The sequence below is a fragment of the Aquarana catesbeiana genome, linkage group LG05 (assembly GCF_042186555.1).
Source record: "Aquarana catesbeiana isolate 2022-GZ linkage group LG05, ASM4218655v1, whole genome shotgun sequence".
In the NCBI taxonomy this organism is placed as follows: Eukaryota; Metazoa; Chordata; class Amphibia; order Anura; family Ranidae; genus Aquarana; species Aquarana catesbeiana.
In genome coordinates this window covers 569,365,698-569,386,645 of record NC_133328.1, presented here as the reverse complement: position 1 = coordinate 569,386,645, position 20,948 = coordinate 569,365,698, and positions in this window count along the sequence as shown.

Genomic DNA, 20,948 nt, shown 5'->3' with positions numbered 1-20,948 from the left:
CGGTTCAGGAGGGGGGGTGCTCTCTCGTCCCCCCTCTTTTCCTGCGGCCTGCCAGGTTGCGTGCTCAGATAAGGGTCTGGTAAGGATTTTTAGGGGGACCCCAAAACATTTTTTTTTAAATCTTGGCACGGGGTTCCCCTTAAAATCAGGTCTGGTATGGATTTTGAGGGGGGCCCCACACCATTTTTTTTTTTTATTTTGGTACGGGGTTCCCCTTAATATCCATACCAGACCTGAAGAGCCTGGTATGGAATTTGGGGGGAACCCACGTATTTTTTTTTTAATTTTGGTTCGGGGTTCCAGTATGTATGTCTCTACAGCCAAATGCTTTTCCTCTGCCTTTCAGCTTTTTTTCTAACTATACACTGAGCCACGCATGCACAGCTCAGTTTACAATCTTGGAGTGATTTTGTGCCTGAACTAAGTAACTGTGCTTTTGGCTAACAGCTGGAGTTTCTTATTAATAAATTGTACAATGTGATTGTATGCCGTTATCTGTAGACTGATTGTCTAGCCCAGTCTAGCCCAGTCAGCAGAGCTAGCAGGGGAAAAATAACAGCATGGACCTGGCTGCCAGTTTCCTGTGTACAATGCTGAATTTGCTCATTTCTGGGGAAAGGATTCAGAAACAGTTTACTGGCATGGCTTCAGTACTGTCTGCTATCAAAGAGCACAGAGCAGCTAGTGTTAACCTCGCTGGCGGTACGATTATGTCGGATTTTAGGTGCTGAAAGCGGTACAATTATCTTGCATGGAAATTTGGCGTTTTTTATTGTAGACCTGTAATTCTTAGCAATAACATACTTATATCTGTCCAAACAAGAGTCTAGAAGACATCTCGGGTGTGATAAAGTTTGAAACACAAAATCATATATTATAATATAATAAATAACTATAAATAATTATACCAAATAATAATATAATAATAATAAAAAATATTCAATAATGTAATCAAATCAAAAACAACTGCTCAGTTGCAGAATTGTCGCTGTCATTACTTTTCAGTATTTGATGACGGATCTCCCCACAAATCACTATCGCTCAATTCTGCGAGTGATTCTAATTTATTATCGCTGTTTTCTAGCTCTAAAACCACTTTTGATGTAAAGGGACAGTTTTGGTTGCTATGGACAATCTCCAGTTTCCAGGCAAAAAGAAAAGTATATATAATATAAAACTGCATGCAGGCCACTGGAGAAACCACTAGGGACAAAAGGGAGGTGAAATAATTACATACAGTGATGTAATCTGTAAGATTACAGTGTACTGTATGTGCTGTGTGTGTTTCACTTTTTGAATTTGGCGCCGTTCTCCGTCCCCGTGCGTCGCAACGCTCGCAGGGAACGGAGCCCGGCTCCATGATAGATCGAGCGGAGGACACGGCTTACACACTGCAGGGCGACATCACATGATCCAGGGGACAAGGTAAGTAACCTCTTCCTGGATGCTGCGATGCGATCCCGAGTCTGGCTTGGGGTTACCGCTCTTGGTACTGAAATTCCACCCCGAGCCAGACTCGGGATTACCGCCAGGGAGGCGGAATTTACGACAACGGATTTTGTTGTCAGAAAATTTGAGATCCAGATCTCAAAATTTGTTTGTCGGAAATCCCAATGGAAAATGTCCGATGGAGCCTACACACGGTCGGAATTTCCGACAACAAGCTCCCATTGAACATTTCTCGTCGGAAAATCCGACCATGTGTACGCAGCATAAGTATTTTTTCCAGACTAAGAAAAAGAAGAAGGGGCATTCTGCAGAGAGACTGAGAGTGAAACAGACCTGCTGCACCTGGGGACTGGGGAGAGAGGAGAGATGAAATCTCACTGAGGAGCAGAAGCAGTGAGTGGACGGTGGTACCTGAGATCAGCAGAGACAGAATGACTGCCATTCCAGAGCAGTGGAGTGAACCCTGGATGCTGGGGAGCCTGCTGTCTAGATAAGAGACTAGATGCTGAGAACATTGATGGAAGGGGACACCTTGCCTGACAGGGAGCTGGTGAGAGGCTGCTGGCCAAACTTGCACTACACCATTTGCAACAGAGGGATGAAACTGTCTGTAAAGGAACACTGTTGCAACCCTAATGGGACGTACACATGGTCAGACTTTTTGGCTACAAAAGACACCGACGGACCAAATCCAGTGGACAATCCAATCGTGTGTGGGCTTCCCCGGACTTTAGATTTGGAACATGCTTCAAATCTTTATGTAGTAACTCCGCTTGACCCAGAAATCCACTCGTCTGTATGCTAGTCCGACGGACAAAAACCCACGCTAGGGCAGCTATTGGCTACTGGCTATCAACTTCCTTATTTTAGTCCGGTGTACGTCATCATGTATGAATCCGTCAGACTTTTGTGTGATCGTATGTAGGCAAGTCCGTTCGTTAGAAAGTCCGCCGCAAGTCTGCCGCAAGTCCGTCGAAAGTTTGTCGGACAGGCTGTCGGACTTTTGTAGCCGAAAAGTCCGACCGTGTGTACGCCCCATAAGCGTGCCAACACAATGTTTTGGGCCCCAAAGAGCTGTCCAGCAGAAGGAATAGAGTAGGCCACTACTGACTGCTGAACTGCCAGTATATTATATGTTCCCCCTAATTAGGGTTACCCAGAATAGAGTGCAAAAGGGGTTGTCATTGTGATTGCAGCATATTTTTGCCCTTGCTTAGTCATTGCAGTGGGTTTCTCCAATTGTTTATTCTTTGCAGTAGTACTTGCTTACTGTTTATCCAGAATATTAAATTTTTTTCTTTTCCTCTTTTGTTTATCTGGCTGTAATTTACTTCTCAGGACTGTATGACCAATTACTGTGTTACACTTTAAAGCAGAGCTCCACCCAAAAGGGGAAGTTACGCTTTAAGGACTCATTCCCCGCCCCTCTTGAACATTTCGTACTTGAGGAGCAGGAGGGGGGGAGCAGGTACCCAATTTTGACAGGTACCCGTTTCCCATTTCCGTTTCGACCTCCCCCTGCTGCAGTCATCTGGGACACTGACCCACAAGACTGCATCCACCATTCACGATACACAGTGGGAAGCCGGCTGTGAAGCCACAAACTGTCACATGCCAGCACCACGGACCGAACACAGCGGGTGAGACCGACTGGGGTGAGCACGCTGGGTCATGGGACAGTTGAGTGGCTGTTTTTTAAAAGTCAGCAGCTACAGTTTTTGTAACTGCTGACTTTTATTTTTTACGCAGGGGACTGGCACTCCGCTTTAAAGTGTTACTAAACCCAGGACCCTGCATTCAGTATATCTGGTCTCCCACAGTACACAGAACATGCAAATGCAATAGTTTTACTAAATATAAACTGTTAAATACCTTTTCTCATTAGCAGTTATAGCAGTCATGTGACTTTTATCAGTGTCTGGTTAAAGCTTGTAGGAGGAGTTTTCATTCTTCACTGATTGTACTATGGGGCTGCATGACCCTTGACCCACTTTCTGGAGACCCTGTGCTGATCACATGCACTCTCCCAAGAAAAAAAAAAACTCTAGCAATACTCATCAAACTGAGCATGTGCAGAGTGTCCTCTGTTCTATCAGCAGATGGATTGAGAACAGTGGAAGAAGGGGAGGATCAGAGAAGCCAGGATTAAACAGCCTTTTTACACAATGCAGAGGATTAACCCCTTAGGTTCCACAGTGGGTATAACAAGCATGCTATGCTGCATATACAGACTGATTTTACTGTTGTGGATTTAGTAACACTTTACGTCTTTGGTGTGTGTAGAGAGTGTGGTGCTATTATGGAGTCATGGGCACAGGAAAAGGGAACCAATGCATTGAGCAGCTCCTTCACGGGTAAGATTAAGATACTAGATTTTGGGAATGGTAAATATAAAAGGTATTTACCCATATTTTGCAAATAATGTTTGTTTTCTGCCACCTTGGAATTTGGTATTGTTCTTCAGCTTTCCCTGTGCTGAAGTACTATAGCATCTCACAGAATAGTCAAAGACTATTCCAGTTGCTCTGGGTTACTGAATCTTGCACATCATTATTGCACTTTTGCAGGAAATGTCAAAATGATACAACTTTTTTCTTAGAATATATATTGTATATAAACAGTCTTTTAGGTATGCCTATTCCACTTTGAAAATGTAAGAAGAGATAAAACTCATTTTCTGTGCGCTTATTATATGTTATCTAAATTGCTGCGTCTAGTGTACATGCCAGCACTATAATTTAGCACAGCCTATATTATCTGTTATTTAAAAATAACACCCATGGCTGGCTGGAGACAACTGGTTGCACATATCATTTTATCTTGTTTATTTGTGATTGGATTGGAGTGCAGTCAAGTGTGTTCAAAATTCCAGAGGTGTTCGGGCAGTGGAGTACAATGCCTTGAAAAAGTATTCACACCCCTTGAAATTTTCCACATTTTGTCATGTTACGACCAAAAACGTAAATGTATTTTATTGGGATTTTATGTGATAAACCAACACAAAGTGGCACATAATTGTGAAGTGGAAGGAAAATGATAAATGGTTTTCCAAATTTTTTTATAAATAAATACCTGAAAAGTGTGGCGTGTATTTGTATGTAGCCCCCTTTACTCTGATACCCCTAATTAAAATCTAGTGGAGCCAATTGCCTTCAGAAGTCACTTTATGCCGCCCTTAGTCACAATGAGAAGGCTGAGATTCTTGTATCACTGATGTTTAATGTCCATATCAAGTTCTTACACCGACACTTACATCAACACTGTAGAACTGAATAAAGAGAACAAATATGCAAGACAAATCATCAGACATGCAGTGAATTACATTTAAAACAAACATGACTTGAAACTAATAGCTAGGCAGAAATAAATCTACATACCACTTTTGTCTGCTTGTGAGCTAAGAGAGGGGGGTCTGCATCTTGAAGATTCTTGGTAGATGGTTTACTTTACACACAAAAAACAGTTTAAACCTTCAGAAAAAGCGCTGTTCTTCTTTCAGTTTAGCAAGAAGAAAAAACAGGAAGCTAGCATGTAATAATGCATGATGGGGAAATAAATGAACAAGTAAGCACACGGCCGCCATCTAGATTAATTAACATAATTAATAATGCAATTAGTATAATAGTCACAGGAATATTGTGTTTGCCAGTAAACACTTAATTAGTAAATAGAGTCCACCTTTGTTTAATTCAATCTCAGTATAAATACAGCTGTTCTGTAAAGACCTCAGAGGTTTGTTAGAGAACATTAGTGAACAAACAGCATCATGAAGGCCAAGGAACACACCAGACAGGTCAGGGATTAAGGTGTGGAGAAATCTAAAGCAGGGTTAGGTTATAAAAAAATATCCTAAGCTTTGAACATCTCACGGAGCACTGTTTAATCCATCGTCCGAAAATGGAAAGAGCATGGCACAACTACAAACCTACCAAGACATGGCCGTCCACCTAAACTGACAGGCTGAGCAAGGAGAGCATTATTCAGAGAAGCAGCCAAAGGGTCCATGGTAACTCTGGAGGAGCTGCAGAGATCCACAGCTCAGGTGGGAGAATCTCCCCACAGGACAACTATTAGTCGTGCACGCTACAAATCTGGCCTTTATAGAAGAGTGTCAAGAAGAAAGCCATTGTTAAAAGAAATCCATAAGAAGTCCTGTTTGCAGTTTGCAAGCAGCCATGTGGGGGACACACCAAACATGTGGAAGAAGGTGCTCTGGTCAGATGAGACCAAAATTGAACGCTGTGTGAAAAACTAACACTGCACATCCAAGGAAACAGGTGTATAGGCGCTGCAATCTTCCCACATAAAAGCTCCGCCCAGTGCTCAGACCTTGAGGCTGCTGGCACCTCCAACGTGCCAGAGTAAGGAAAGGGGTGGTCGGCACTCAGGATGACATCCAAAATGGTATTTCTTTATTGAGCACATGAACAAAGCTGTAAAACAGCCTACGCGTTTCGTACGTTAGTCCTTAGTCATGACAAAGGCCATGACTAAGCCATGATCAACCATCCCTTTTCTTACTCTACCACTGCACATCACCCTGAACACACCATCCCCACCGTGAAACATGGTGGTGGCAGCATCATGTTGTGGGGATGCTTTTCTTCAGCAGGGACAGGGAAGCTGGTCAGAGTTGATGGGAAGATGGATGGAGCCAAATACAGTACAATCTTGGAAGCAAACCTGTTAGAGTCTGCAAAAGACTTGAGACTGGGACGAAGGCTCACCTTCTAGCAGGACAACAACCCTAAACATACAGCCAGAGCTACAATGTAATGGTTTAGATCAAAGCATATTAATGTGTTAGAATGGCCCAGTCAAAGTCCAGACCTAAATTCAATTGAGAATCTGTGGCAAGACTTAAAGATTGTTGTTCATAGATGCTCTCCATCCAATCTGACAGAGCTTGAGCTATTGGTGGGTGGAGCTGTTCGCTGCACTGGTTGCTAGCGCCTGTGATGCCTGGAATCTAGCAACCAGTGATGTCAGTCACGTCCGAGCCGCTGCTGAGGAGGAGGAGAGCCCCAGCATTCAGAGTGGAGCCTTCTTCCTCCTCAGCGCCTAGTGTGAGTGTTGGCTCCACCCACCTCCTCCCTCCATCTTCTCCAGGCTCCAGAGCGGTGTGAAAACAGGATGAAACAGTTCCTACAATCACAGAATCTGGATCCTGCTCACCTCTGATGCTTCTCCATGGGAACCTCTCCCTCCATCAGAGTACCAAAGTATATGAATAAAAGTGAGTACAAAAATGAATAATAATGTAAAATCGCAGAGCACAGGTTGTATGCCATTATTTATGAAAAAAAAATTCTGCCCTGTTAGTATTGGCATTTTTGTCTTGTTCAAGCTTAACCACTTCAGCCCCAGAAGATTTACCCCCTTTAATGACCAGGCCATTTTTTGCAATATGGCACTGCGTTATTTTAACTGACAATTGTGCGGCTGTGCGATACTGTACCCAAATAAAATGTATTCCTTTTTTCTCACAAATAGAGCTTTCTTTTGGTGGTATTTGATCATCTCTGTGGTTTTTATTTTTTGCGCTATAGGCAACACCTTATTTTCTGGCAGTGCCAGTCCCGAGACTAGATCTACCCCTGGTCAAAACATGTGTCTCCATGGGAACATTTGGGAAATGAGAATATTTCCCTTCTATTACTGATCTGTGAGAATTCAAAATTTTGCATATCTGTCACTGCCATTCTCATTGATAATAGTCATCAAGACAAATAGAAAGGATAAATCTCCCCAGTGGCAACATGGATAGCAATAAAACCAGTCATAGGTTCTAACCCTTGCATATCCTATCCAAACTTACACAAAAGGTTTGGCTTTAGAGACACTTAAAGTGGAAGTCCAGCCTAAAACTAAAATCTCTGTACTTACCTTTTCTGAAGCCATTCTGAAGCCATTCCGGTCTGGTCCCCAGCAACAGAAGCTCTGTGCAGGACACAGCCGACAAGGGTTGCGAATGCCTGAAAGTGACATCACCCATACAGTTACTATGGAGCTTCCGTTGTCACTGCTTCTTCTGCACCCGCCTACACAGAGAAACCACCACTGACAGCATGGAATCAGATCTGCTTAAAAAAAGGTATGTATAGCGAGTTTTGCTTTACAGGGCTAGGTAGGTTAGTTATCAATAATATAAAAGCCGTCGATTCAGAGTGCTCTTGCGAAGAAAATTCTTTATTGGCTACATGTATAAAAACATGATACAAAAGATGGCAACGCGTTTCAGCATTTTCTTTGCAAGAGCACTCTGTGTCTCCGGATTGTATCTAATTGATATCTACTACCTTGGGATTTGAACGCCCCAGCCAGAGCACTAGACTCCAGCTCCTGGATATAAAACAGCGATTGAGCTTGGGTAAAACTTTTATATTTATCTAGATAGGTTAATCTTAGATGGTGCCTGCAAGTAGAGATTTTAGTTTTAGACTGGACTTTCCCTTAATCATGGCTTAAACCAGAAACAAAGTTGTGCATAATCATTTTTTTTTTTGTGCAAAACAGCAAATAGTGCAAAAATAAATGTGTTAGCAGCCGGCCACCACTGTCATGTGTTCCCCCTGCTAAAATATCATTTCATAAAGTGTAGCTCTGCTTTATACATATATAAAATAAAAAATAAAAATCACCCAAAGTTATTCTGCATGCTGAAAATTAAATATAATTACTCATAATAAACATAGCAATTGTCCTTTGAGAAAGTCGCGTGTGTGTGTGAGACAAAACGCATAAGGGTGGGGCCAGTGACATCCTCATGTGAATACCGGAAGTGAGCAGGCACACAGGATAAATTTAGGTGATTTTTATTTTTTACATCTCTATAAGTCTGCAGCAGGGCTGCACTTTATGAAATGATAATATATTTATTTATAACAATATAATATATATAAAAAACATTTTTCACCAAAGTGTAATTTATTATATGCCTATTTTGTATTGCCAAGGTTTCTGATAGGGTTTATTTATATTGCCAATGCTTATCTAACTCTAAACTCTTCTGAACTTCTTTAGAAGTTCAGACCACAGACTACTAGATTTTGTGTAGAAGATCCTGTTATGAATTCAGTCGAATTCTGCAAGTTTTCTTGGTCTGGAGTTAGGCCAGCCATACATGGAGCAAATTTCTTTCCTGCAAACCATGCAACCTGAAATTCGGTTAACTCCCCCATCAACCCAGGCAGTGTTGATGCGGGAATCCCTTCTCCCAGGCCATTACCTTCTCCCAGAGTGGGGCAAGGGCAGCCAGGGGAAGCTGTCTCCACCGGAAGAAGACAGTGATAATCGCAAAAGAATCCCGTAGGATGGTTGAACCCAGGTTGATTGATCGATCAACTTGCTACATTCAGCCTGCCCATAAACGGTTCGAATCTTGACCGGTTCCTGCTGAACCTGCTGAGATTCGACCCGTGTAAGGATGACCTTAGCCCACATCATTATATTACCTCCACCATTGTTTACAGTTGTTCAGCATTTTCTCAATCTAAATACTTGAAGATGAGGACATTTCTGAAAATCCTTACCTGTCACTCTAGGGATTCTTTGTCACCTGCTTGATTATACATTATGCCCTTGGAAGGAATTTTGCAAAACACCCATAACTTAGCAGACTGGCAATCTTTATAATTAGTAAACTGCCTGAAAAATTACCAAGTTTAATTTATTAATTTACTCCAGGATACAGCAGGCAGTTCATAATTCAGGAAAGTAATTCACTGTCTTCTGCACATAGTTCACCAGAGCCAATACAGATTAAACAAATAACCGAAAAGAAATAGTGGGACATGGGTTATAGGGAGCACATTGGACAGAAACAGCCATCACTATATTCCCAGAAAGCATTATCCCAACCTTCCATCTCTTCCAGAAAAGATCAGAGATTCTATTGTTACATGCAAATCTTGCTTACTTACTCCCAGCAAGCACTACTTGAATCATCACCTCTTCTTGCCCTGCTTTTAGGCAAATGGAGATAATTGGTAGGGGATCATTATAAAAGACCCACTAATTTCTATATTTTAATGCAGCTAAGGATGGATGTTATAGTGATAAACTAACAGAGATCATGTTAGTTCAACATCTTCTGCTGAAACATGTCATTATGTTATGATCCAAAGTATGCCATATAAGCAATTCTTATTTAATGCATAGCTATTAACAGACCACAGGGAGGATCTCAAAACATACAGACTTTCACAGCATGTAAAATGCACTTAGAATATTTTGTAACACCTATAGGACTTGTATAATGCGTGCCAGGCATTTATATTCTATTTGAGTTTACAGTAGTTATTTTGGTTATTCTTTTCTGTTCTAGTACATTGATTTTTTATTTTTTTTACCTTGAAACCTATAAAATGTCGTCGTCTCTTCATATTTGCATTTATCAGTTCACAGTAATGTTAAATAACTCTAGGCTGCCAGTGTTTTTTCTTAATGCCAGAGTGCCATTAAACTAAGGCTAGTAAGACTTGAACATGTTTTATGGAAATAAAATCCAGATTGATATTGTAATGATGACCTGAGGTTAGAAGACTTCTCTACATTATTGGTTTTATTTCTTTTCATATGGATATGGAGTGCAGCAACAGCCCATACAAATGATCACAAGGAACAATGGCTCTGTCTGCTGATCTCCGTGTTATACTCTGACATATGGACAGATACAGACTTTGAACTGCATTTCCTTTTCTGGATATTCTTATGTACTTCAGCTCATTATGATGACAATCATTACATTCCAATACACCCAAAAACAAAAGACTCTGAAAACCTAAAAGTTAAAATCCCAGGCATTTGTTTTTCACATAATGAGCACTTATAAGCAGTGCATTTTTATAGTCAACATGTGACCGGGGCAACTTTATGGCCTTAATTTAAAGGGACTAGTTGAGACGTCTTCTAACAATGTTCCTGTATATAATGAATAGTAAAGTACAACCATATATTTGTTTTTCCAAATTAGAAATATGGACAGTAATGATGGGTATACACGGCAAGCTGACTGAAAGGAAAAAACCTACAGACCGCCATATTAACACATGCAATGTTAGTGCTGTGATCTCCCAGCTGATCGAATGTGTTCTAAAGCAGTGATCAGCGCAGTGATCAGCGCTCGCAGACAATGGCTGGTTTTCCAGCATGCTCTTTCAACAGAAGCCGGTTGTGAGACTGGCTTCTGTCGAATAAGGAGCTGTACACGCAGGCTGAAAGATGGCCAGTAACTGCCAAACCAACCATTTTCAGATGATTTTCAACCTGTGTGTACCTACCTTAAAGCACTTTTACAGTTCTACCACAATGCAATTCAAGTGTACAGGATTTGCTTGAGGTACCTCTTTCGGCTTATACAGTTGTCCTTCAGATAGGGTGCCGGGGCTGAGGGCAAAATTTTTTGCCAATCCAGATAGAAGACTGGGCCGGAGGGTCCTTTCCCAAACCAGGTAGTTTCCAGGGGTCCGCAGGACCAACCCTAAGCTGACCATCGTCCAAAGGAACCTTACCTTATACTGATCCTATCTCTTCCTAGCTAGTGGGTGTCTGTGACTGTCTTACGCTGCACACACTGCAAGAAACACCAAAATCACCTTGTCACGTCATCCCATGCTCGCTTCCTGGACTTCTCTAGAGCCTCTCCCATACTCTTGAACTCCCTACCCCAATCCTGTCCAACTATCTCCTACTCTGTCCACTTTCAGAAGATCCCTGAAAACTCAACTCTTCAGAGAGGCCTATCCGACCCCCACCTAACAAATGCGCATTTATTATCTCCATCAGCCCATTCCCCACAGTTATTACCTTTTGTATCTCTTGACCCTCTTACTTAGATTGTAATCTCTAACAAGCAGATTCTTTCATTCCTACTGTATTAAACTGTATTGTAATTGTACTGTCTGCCCTTATGTTGTAAAGCCCTGCGAACACTGTTGGTGCTAATATAAATCCTGTATAATAATCACCTAATAGGGGCTATACTTAGCCTCTCTGGGTTCATATCGGCTGGCCAAATTTCATGAGACCTCTGTGTCCAGTCAGACAGAGCCACTCCAAAAACAGCTGCTGGTAACGCAGTGCAGAGAACAAATCAGTCATCTGCAAGGTTGCCATAGCACCGGAGGTAACCAGCGATCATGTGATCATTGTGTTTGCTTCTGACAGCAAATCGAATATCAGTGAGTGGTCTGAATGTTACTGCATCACACCCTGCACTACCACCCACTCAAGCTTGCCAAGTACAGTGGGGACTACCAGAACACAAGGGATTTGGTGGTCCCTACAATTCTTGACCTCCTGCCTGAGGGTCTGGATTCAGTCAGACAATGTCATAGCAGTGGAGCACATCAACCATCTGGGGAAACCATAAGTCTTGCCATGGCAAGAGAGGTAGAAAAGATTTTTCGAACCTACTGGCCTCTGCAGGTAGACCTCCTAGCCTCCAGGTTCAGCAAAGTGAACAGCCTTGCCTCTAGGTTCAGAGATCCTCTGGCTAAAGCAGTGGGTGCTATGGTGGCTCTGTAGGAACAGCCTGATCTATGCCTTTCCTCCCCTGAAACTCTTTCCTTGTCTGCTCCACGGGATTGAGATGGAAAGCACTCTGGTGATACTCATGGCTCCAGATTGGCCCACGTGAATGTTGTGATCTGACTTGATTAGACCCCTGTTGAATGCACTATGGGCTGCCCCAGACTGTTAAAATCTCCTGTCCTACTGACTGGTTTACCATCCTGCTTCACATTCACTGGCTTTAAAGGCACCTTGACTTGAGGGACAGGAGCTTCTCTGAATCAGTGATTTCTACAATATTAAAAACCAAGAATTTTACTTTTGCATAGTCTACCATTACACATAGAAGGCATGCTTTTTTTGGTATGAGAAAAAAAAGCTTTCACTTCAGAAAATACACTGAGGGAAGAATCCTGGTCATTTTGCAATCAGGCCTGAATCAGCATTTAGCCCTAAGTAAGCCCAACTGTCAGATCTTAGCACTTGCAATCTTGTTCCAGGGACCCCTAACTTGATATTCTTTATTAAGACTTTTGTACAAGGCTTCTCTTGTGTAGCAACCCCTGTGCAGTCATCTGTGGCTCCATGGGATTTGAATCTGGTTCTCTCTGCACTGCACACATTGTCTTTTGAATCTTTTGTCTATCTTCCCCTTCCCACCCTTACTCACAAGGTTTCTTTTTTTGTTGCAGCCATCTCTGCAAGGCAGGTGGCGGAGCCAGTGGTTTAGTCCTGCAAAGCACCATTTCTGGTCTTACATAAGCACAAGGTGGTGTTGGGACCCAGAGCTTCCTTTCTTTCTAAAGTGATTTTCAGCCTTTCACCTTAACCAGGATATCATGCTTCCTTCCCTCTCACCAGCTCCAGTGCTTCGGAAGGAGATTTCCCTTCATTATCTGGATGTAGTTTGTGCTTATTTCACAGCCACTGCTTCCATTAGAAATACTGACTGTAAAGGGGAACCAGTATCTTGGTCCACCATTTCTCAGTAGCTCAGACAAATCATCATTCGAGCTCATGGTCTTAAGGATTGTGTTCCGCCCTTTCCTGTCACGGCACACTCTACTTTACCTGTGAGTGCCTCTAGAACTTTTGGGCATCAAGCAATTGTTTCCCAGATTTGCAAGGCTGCCACCTGGTTTTCTAGGTGCTAATAGGTGGGTGTTCAGGCCTGATCAGATGCCAGCTTCAGGCGTAAGGTCCTTCATACAGCTTTGACCTACAGGCAGTACCCAGTTCTGTCTCATATTGGGTGGGCCTGTTAGTGTTTTGTTAATGTTGTCCTTCCCTCATTTGAAAAGAAAGAGAGAGAGCCCCTAGGGGTGGGATTTTAAAGGCACTACCAAAAGACAATGAGAGTAAAAAATATAATTTTAGTTATGAAAAAATACATGAAATATTGAACATGGTCAGGAATACTGAGGAATCAAGATATGCAAAATAAAGATACAGAATCCTATACCCAACATGTTTCGGAGATGAGTGTTGTCTCCTTCATCAGGGTTTAACAGGAAATATATAATCTATACAATTCAAATACAGATAATCAACAATAAGTTAGTACATCCATCCAATAATAAATAGCCGTGAAAAGCCCATAAGTGCTGGTAACTTACATCTTGTTCATTTGCATATACATGAGAACATCCATATTCATTTTAAAAGAAGGACACTGTCACATGGAGTCTTCCGATCATCCTGTCCACATTATGGCTGCTTGCAATAAACCTCTATAATAGAGGTATCTCCAGCCCAAAGCATATAATGGTGATAAAGAGATATACGGACTATGCCCAAGATCGATAGAAAGGGGTTTTGTCCCTGAATGTAGCGAAGCCACGTGTACTGGGGCCTACAAGACAGGAATCCTGGGAAAAAGCATATAATGTAATAAAAAGATGTATGAATAAAAATAAAAAAGTAAATAAAAAAGTATGAACATGCATCCATGATCACCAAAAGGTTATGCTCTGGTTAGACATACCTAGAATGTGAGGTCACATCAAAAACTGGCAGCCAGGCTCAGGAGGATAGAAAAATCAGGAGATGCTGTAGAGTGATCCATTGAGAGAAATCACTGTTGTAATTAGGACTGTATAAAGTCTCAAATTAGGAGAAAGAGAAAAAAAGAAAAAAGACAATAATGAATGTCAATAGCCACCCCTAGGAATGGGGTATTTGAACTGTAAAAACAATAGAATGTAGATCAGCAAGGTCCCCATGTTACTCACTGTGAATGTATTTAATCCTGTTCGTTTGTGAAGTCTGAGTTTAAATATGTATATTGGAGTCGGCCGCACCACCCACCGAATGGGTGTCAGCTGTGTGGCTGGAAATCACCCAGGGCTCCATCATAAAGGCCCCCTGAGTTGCATTCGCACCTCCCCACAGCGCATGCACGACGTGACATCATACGCACATACTGCGAAGTGACGCATCGTGTGCACGTCTCACCGGCACGGATATGTCTCCAGGAAGACACAAAGTGGTCGCCCTGGAAATATATGGGAGTGGCAAGTATAGATAACACAACATGTCACTCCTTAAGAGCACTCTGAGGGGAGCTGGGCACATGTGATTACACCACATTGATTGAAAAAAGAGTAAGAAATAGCTGAGGGCACATTTTGTAATGGAGAAAAAAAGAAGGAAATTTAGAGGATGTGTCCTATATAGCTACAAAGAGCAATGAAACCTATTCACAGAGTACTCTAAAAATCCAAGTACCAATAAAGGCATGTAATAGCCAATATAATTCGTAGCCAGGAAGGTCGAGAATGCATGTGACAGCATTTACATCAAGAGAGCAGCAAGAAAAACACAAATGCATGGATTAAGCAAAAATGAACGAACAATTTTAATACAGATAAATCAGAGATCAGAGAGAAAAGATTGTTAGATAGTTAAAGGCCTATACCGACAAAGGAACAAGAATAGAGAAACAAAAAACGTATAAGTTCCACTGTCAATCTCCAGCACAGTAATAGGACCAGATATACGGCTACTCCTCCATCCCTCCTGAGTTGAACCCCTCAAGAAAGGGCTTGAAGCAAACCGCCTTGTTAAGTCCTGGGGGATGTGTGGCCCTCAAAGTATAAATCCAGCACAACTCAAGCTGGAGGAGACTCTTATTCCAGTCTCCTCCTCTCATTTGGACTATTTTTGGATGTCCCAATTGTTTCTGAATCCTGTGTCCCTTAGTGAATGAGAAATAAAATTGGATTTTTTTTGTTTTGATGTACTGTACATTGAGGGACACAGGTCCAACCTCCGTGTCTATAATCTTACTACTAGTATTGCTTTCTACAAAACTGAGGCACGCTAGGAGTGTGAGTGATTATACTGGGCTGGTCACTGTTTTTTTGCATGTTGGTGTCAAAATCATCCTGTAGGCAGCAGTATAACCCAACTGTTTCTAAATGTGGTGTTCTTTAATAAACTGTGAGTATAAAAACCCAGCTATTTCAGAATAAAGTAAATAAGGGATAATCCACGTGCCCAAGGGAAATGTGCACTCACCAGATACAGTATATACGGCTGGCAAAGCAGCCTGCGTGCCTTGTGGACCCTATCAGTGGGTCCAAGGTGCCCCTAGGGAGGTTTAAATTATATCTAGTATACTCATAGTGATACATTTTATTGTAAATAATAACTTTTCCATGGCCATCTGAGTCGACCATGAAAAATTCCAATGTATAACTACATTAAAGCTAAACTCTACCATATGTTTTTATCTAACAATCTAAAAACTAGAATCACATGAACTCTAAAGAAATAAAATAACATATTTCATTCATCTATATACAAATCATAATTATTCAGTATCCCCTTTTCAGTGCAGTCTACTTGTGCTTATACAGTATACAGTGCCTTGAAAAAGTATTGATACTACCCCTTGAAATTCTCCATATTTTGTCATGTTACAACCAAAAACGTAAATGTATTTTATTGGGATTTTATGTGATAGACCAACACAAAGTGGCACATAATTGTGAATTGGAAGGAAAATAATAAATGGTTTTCAAAATTTTTACAAATAAATATGTGAAAAGTTTGGCCTGCATTTATGTTGAGCCCCCATAGTCAATATTTTGTAGAACCACCATTCGCTGCAATTATAGCTGCAAGTCTTTTTGGGAATGTCTCTATGTCTCTACCAGCTTTGCACATCTAGAGAGTGATATTTTCGCCCATTCTTCTTTGCAAAATAGCTCAAGCTCTGTCAGATTGGATGGAGAGCGTCGGAGAACAGCAATTTTCAAGTCTTGCCACAGATTCTCAATTAGACTTTGACTGGGCCATTCTAACACATGAATATGCTTTGATCTAAACCATTCCATGGTAGCTCTGGCTGTATGTTTAGGGTCATTGTCCTGCTGCCCCAGTCTGAAGTCTTTTGCAGAATCTAACAGGTTTTCTTTTAAGATTGCCCTGTATTTGACTCCATCCATCTTCCCATCAACTCTAACCAGCTTTCCTGTCCCTGCTGAAGAAAAGCATCTCACAAACATGATGCTGCCACCACCATGTTTCATGGTGGAGATGGTGTGTTCAGGGTGATGTGCAGTGTTAGTTTTCTGCCACACATAACGTTTCGCTTTTAGGCCAAAAAGTAAATTTTGGTCTCATCTGAACAGAGCACCTTCTTCCACATGTTTGCTGTTTCCCCCACATGGCTTCTCGGACACTGCAAATGGGACTTCTTATGGCTTTCTTTCAACAATGGCTTTCTCCTTGCCACTCTTCCATAAAGGCAAGATTTGTGGAGTGCACGACTAATAGTTGTCCTGTGGGGAGATTCTCCCACCTGAGCTGTGGATCTCTGCAACTCCTCCAGAGTTTCCATGGGCCTCTTGGCTGCTTCTCTGATGAATGCTCTCCTTGCCTAGCCTGTCAGTTTAGGTGGACGGCTATGTCATGGTAGGTTTGCAGTTGTGCCATACTCTTCCCATTTTCCGATGATGGATTGAACAATGCTCCGTGAGATGTTCAAAGCTTGGGGTTTTCTTTTATAACTTAACCCTGCTTTAAACTTCTCCACAACTTTATCCCTGACCTGACCGGTGTGTTCCTTGGCCTTCATGATGCTGTTTGTTCACAAAGGTTCTCTACCAAACCTCTGAGGGCTTCACAGAACAGCGGTATTTATACTGATATTAAATCACATACAGGTGGACTCTATTTACTAATTAGTTGACTTCTGAAGGCAATTCTTTCCATTAGATTTTAGTTAGGGGTATCAGAGTAAAGGGGGCTGAATACAAATGCACGCCACACTTTTCAGATATTTAAGTGTCAAAAAATTTGGAAAGTCATTTATCATTTTCCTATCACTTCAAAATGATGTGCCACTTTGTGGTGGTGTATCACAAAAAAATCCCAATTAAATACATTTTTGTTTTTGGTTGTAACATGACAAAATGTGGAAAATTTCAAGAGGTATGAATACTTTTCTAAGCGACTTAACTATGCACGAAAACATAGGAACTGAGGTGCAGAAAAATGACAGCAGGTGCTCTGAACTGATGAGTCAAAATATTTTTAATAATTTTATTATTGAAAAATTTGGCTGTAGGAGGCAGCTTGTTTGGAGAAGGCTATAGTGGGCGGTACAATAATGAGTGTCTGCAGGCAACAGTAAGGCATGGTGGAGGTTCCTTGCAAGTATGGGGCTGCATTTATGCAAATGGAGTTGGAGATTTGGTCAGGATCAGTGGTGTCCTCAATGCTGAGAATTAAACGCAGATACCTATCCATCATGCCATACCATTAGGGAGACATGTGATTGGCCTCAAATTTATTCTGCAGCAGGACAACATCCCTAGACATGCAGCCATTATCATTAAAAATTATATTTAGTGTAAAGAAGAACAAGGAAACCTGGAAGTGATGGTTTGGCCCCACAGAACCCTGATCTCAACATCACAGAGTCTGTCTGGGATTACACGAAGAGACAGAAGAATTTGAGGCGGCCTACATCCACAGAAGATCTGTGGTAAGTTCTCCAGGATGTTTGGAACAACCTACCTGCCAAGAACTGTGTACAAATGTACCTAGAAGAAATGAAGAATTGATGCTGTTTTAAAGGCAAAGGGTGGCCACTAGGGGTGCGCATCTTCACTGGCCTCACGATTCGATTCGATTACGATTATCAGGTCCACGATTAACGATGCATCACGATTACTGCGCGCGGTTTTCATCCAAAAAATTTAAGTAGTCAGAAGAACTCCATTTTTTAAATTTTATCTGTTCTTAAAAAAAAGACAACACTCCTTGCATGTAGCAAAGTGTAAACAGTGCAGACAACTTAAAGAGGAGCTCCAGACTGCCCCCAAATGACTACAGGAGATGATCAGAGACTGCGGACATGCTACAGGAGATGATCAGAGACTGCGGACATGCTACAGGAGATGGTCAGAGACTGCGGACATGGTACAGGAGATGGTCAGAGACTGCGGACATGCTACAGGAGATGGTCAGAGACTGCGGACATGCTACAGGAGATGGTCAGAGACTGCGGACATGCTACAGGAGATGGTCAGAGACTGCGGACATGCTACAGGAGATGGTCAGAGACTGCGGACATGCTACAGGAGATGGTCAGAGACTGCGGACATGCTACAGGAGATGATCAGAGACTGCGGACATGCTACAGGAGATGATCAGAGACTGCGGACATGCTACAGGAGATGATCAGAGACTGGGGACATGGCACAGGAGATGGTCACAGACTGGGGACATGGCACAGGAGATGGTCACAGACTGGGGACATGGCACAGGAGATGGTCACAGACTGGGGACATGGCACAGGAGATGGTCAGACACTGGGGACATGGCACAGGAGATGGTCAGACACTGGGGACATGGCACAGGAGATGGTCAGACACTGGGGACATGGCACAGGAGATGGTCAGACACTTTGGACATGGCACAGGAGATGGTCAGACACTTTGGACATGGCACAGGAGATGGTCAGACACTTTGGACATGGCACAGGAGATGGTCAGACACTGGGGACATGGCACAGGAGATGGTCAGACACTGGGGACATGGCACAGGAGATGGTCAGACACTTTGGACATGGCACAGGAGATGGTCAGACACTTTGGACATGGCACAGGAGATGGTCAGACACTGGGGACATGGCACAGGAGATGGTCAGACACTGGGGACATGGCACAGGAGATGGTCAGACACTTTGGACATGGCACAGGAGATGACAATTCTATGATATGGACTTGTGTCACAGCGCCCCCCCTCCCCCTCCCCACTTACATGCTGCTCTGCCGGTGGGCGATCTGCCTGCTCACCATCTCCCCCCCGATCTCCATTCGTGCGGCCGGTGTTCCCGGTCAGGTCAGGTTCTCAGGTCAGCATCTCCAGCAGTGAATTCTCCCGGGAGAGCGCTCGGTGCATAAAGTTGTTTTTAGTGTGTGTATATTCCGGTCATGTGACTCTCAGCCGTGCCTCCCTCCTCTCACGTCTCTCCTGATGTCAGCCCCGCCCGCCTCTCTTCTGACCTGATAGCTCCAGTCAGTGGGCGGAGCTGACACCAGGAGAGACTGAGAGGAGGGAGGCGCGGCTGAGAATCACATGACCGCAATATACACACACTAAAAACAGCTTTATGCACGGAGCGCTCTCCCGGGAGGGGGCGGGGCTAGACATCGATTTTTCGGGTCGCATGCATCGATGCCGCATCGGGGACACCCGATTTGCGATGCATCGATGCTGCGATTAATTTCAGCAGCCCTAGTGGCCACACTAAATATTGGTTTGATTTGGATTTCTCCAATGTACATTTACATTACATTTTATTAAAAAAAAAAATTGGAAACTTCTTTTCATTTGTTTTTGTACACAAATACATTCCATTTTGTTAACTGATAAAAAGAAACTATTAACATTTCTATTTCTGAAAGCATTTTTTAATTTATAGCATTTTTTTACACCTGTCTAAAAATTTTGCATAGTACTGTATATATATATATATATATATATATATATAGTGTCTACACAGTATATATGTGGGTTTTTTTTACCTTGTCACGCTCTAACATTGAGAATTTTTTCTATCTCTCTCTGTTTTTTGTGCCATTGGTTCTTACTGTAAAAAAAAAAAAAATATTGAAACAGAGAAAGCTCTGAAAACATTGCTTAAGTTTAATAATGTGGCCAGAATCACAATATTACCATTGGTAGCGGTTAATAAAGAAGTGTTTACTTAGATTTTCACACCTGATCCTTTGCTTGCTACAGTAGCTAGTGGCAATAAGATGCTGTAATAAAAACACAAGCAAAAAAAGTAAAGGTATATATCAGTATGTAGAGAGAAATGAGCGGTCCACAGATCAGTCAAAAAGTTTTGAATAAGAAGGAAATGCTCCAGTTATGGCTGTAAGAACAAGGGTAGCGGAGCTTTCAGTTCATACCAACCCCTACTCCTGGGGGGGGGGGGACCTAGCTATTTAACCATAACCTTGATAAAACAGGTTTGGCCACTCAGAAGGCAGGAGTGCACTGAACATTTCCTGTGACTAGTGGTAGTGGAGCCCTGAAGGAGAGCATGTATTCCCTGAAGGAAATGGGATGCGCTTTACAAAGTGATGAGGAATAATAACGTTGGGGTTATTAAAGAGGAACTTGACTCTGGAAGTTAAACAGAGGACAACAGACTAGTCACCGGTATTGGCTGTGGGTTTTCTGCAGCTGACCTTTCCCCATTACTGACTTACCATGCACTGTGACACTGTGTGGAGGCAGCCATCTTTAGTAAAGGCAAGGTTTTTCTTCCTCATGTCAGAGTTTCCAGCAAAGCATACACAGCAGAACTGTAGTGGAATCACCAAATCACATTTCAAATCTGCTAAGGCTAGCAGTCAGAGGCAGCAGTGTGTAAGCAGTTTGTCTGCTTTGTTTAGTTAACCCTCTTGGTTGCCCAAGCAGGGAGAATAGATTAATGTTTTATCGCCTTCCCTGGGAAAGTT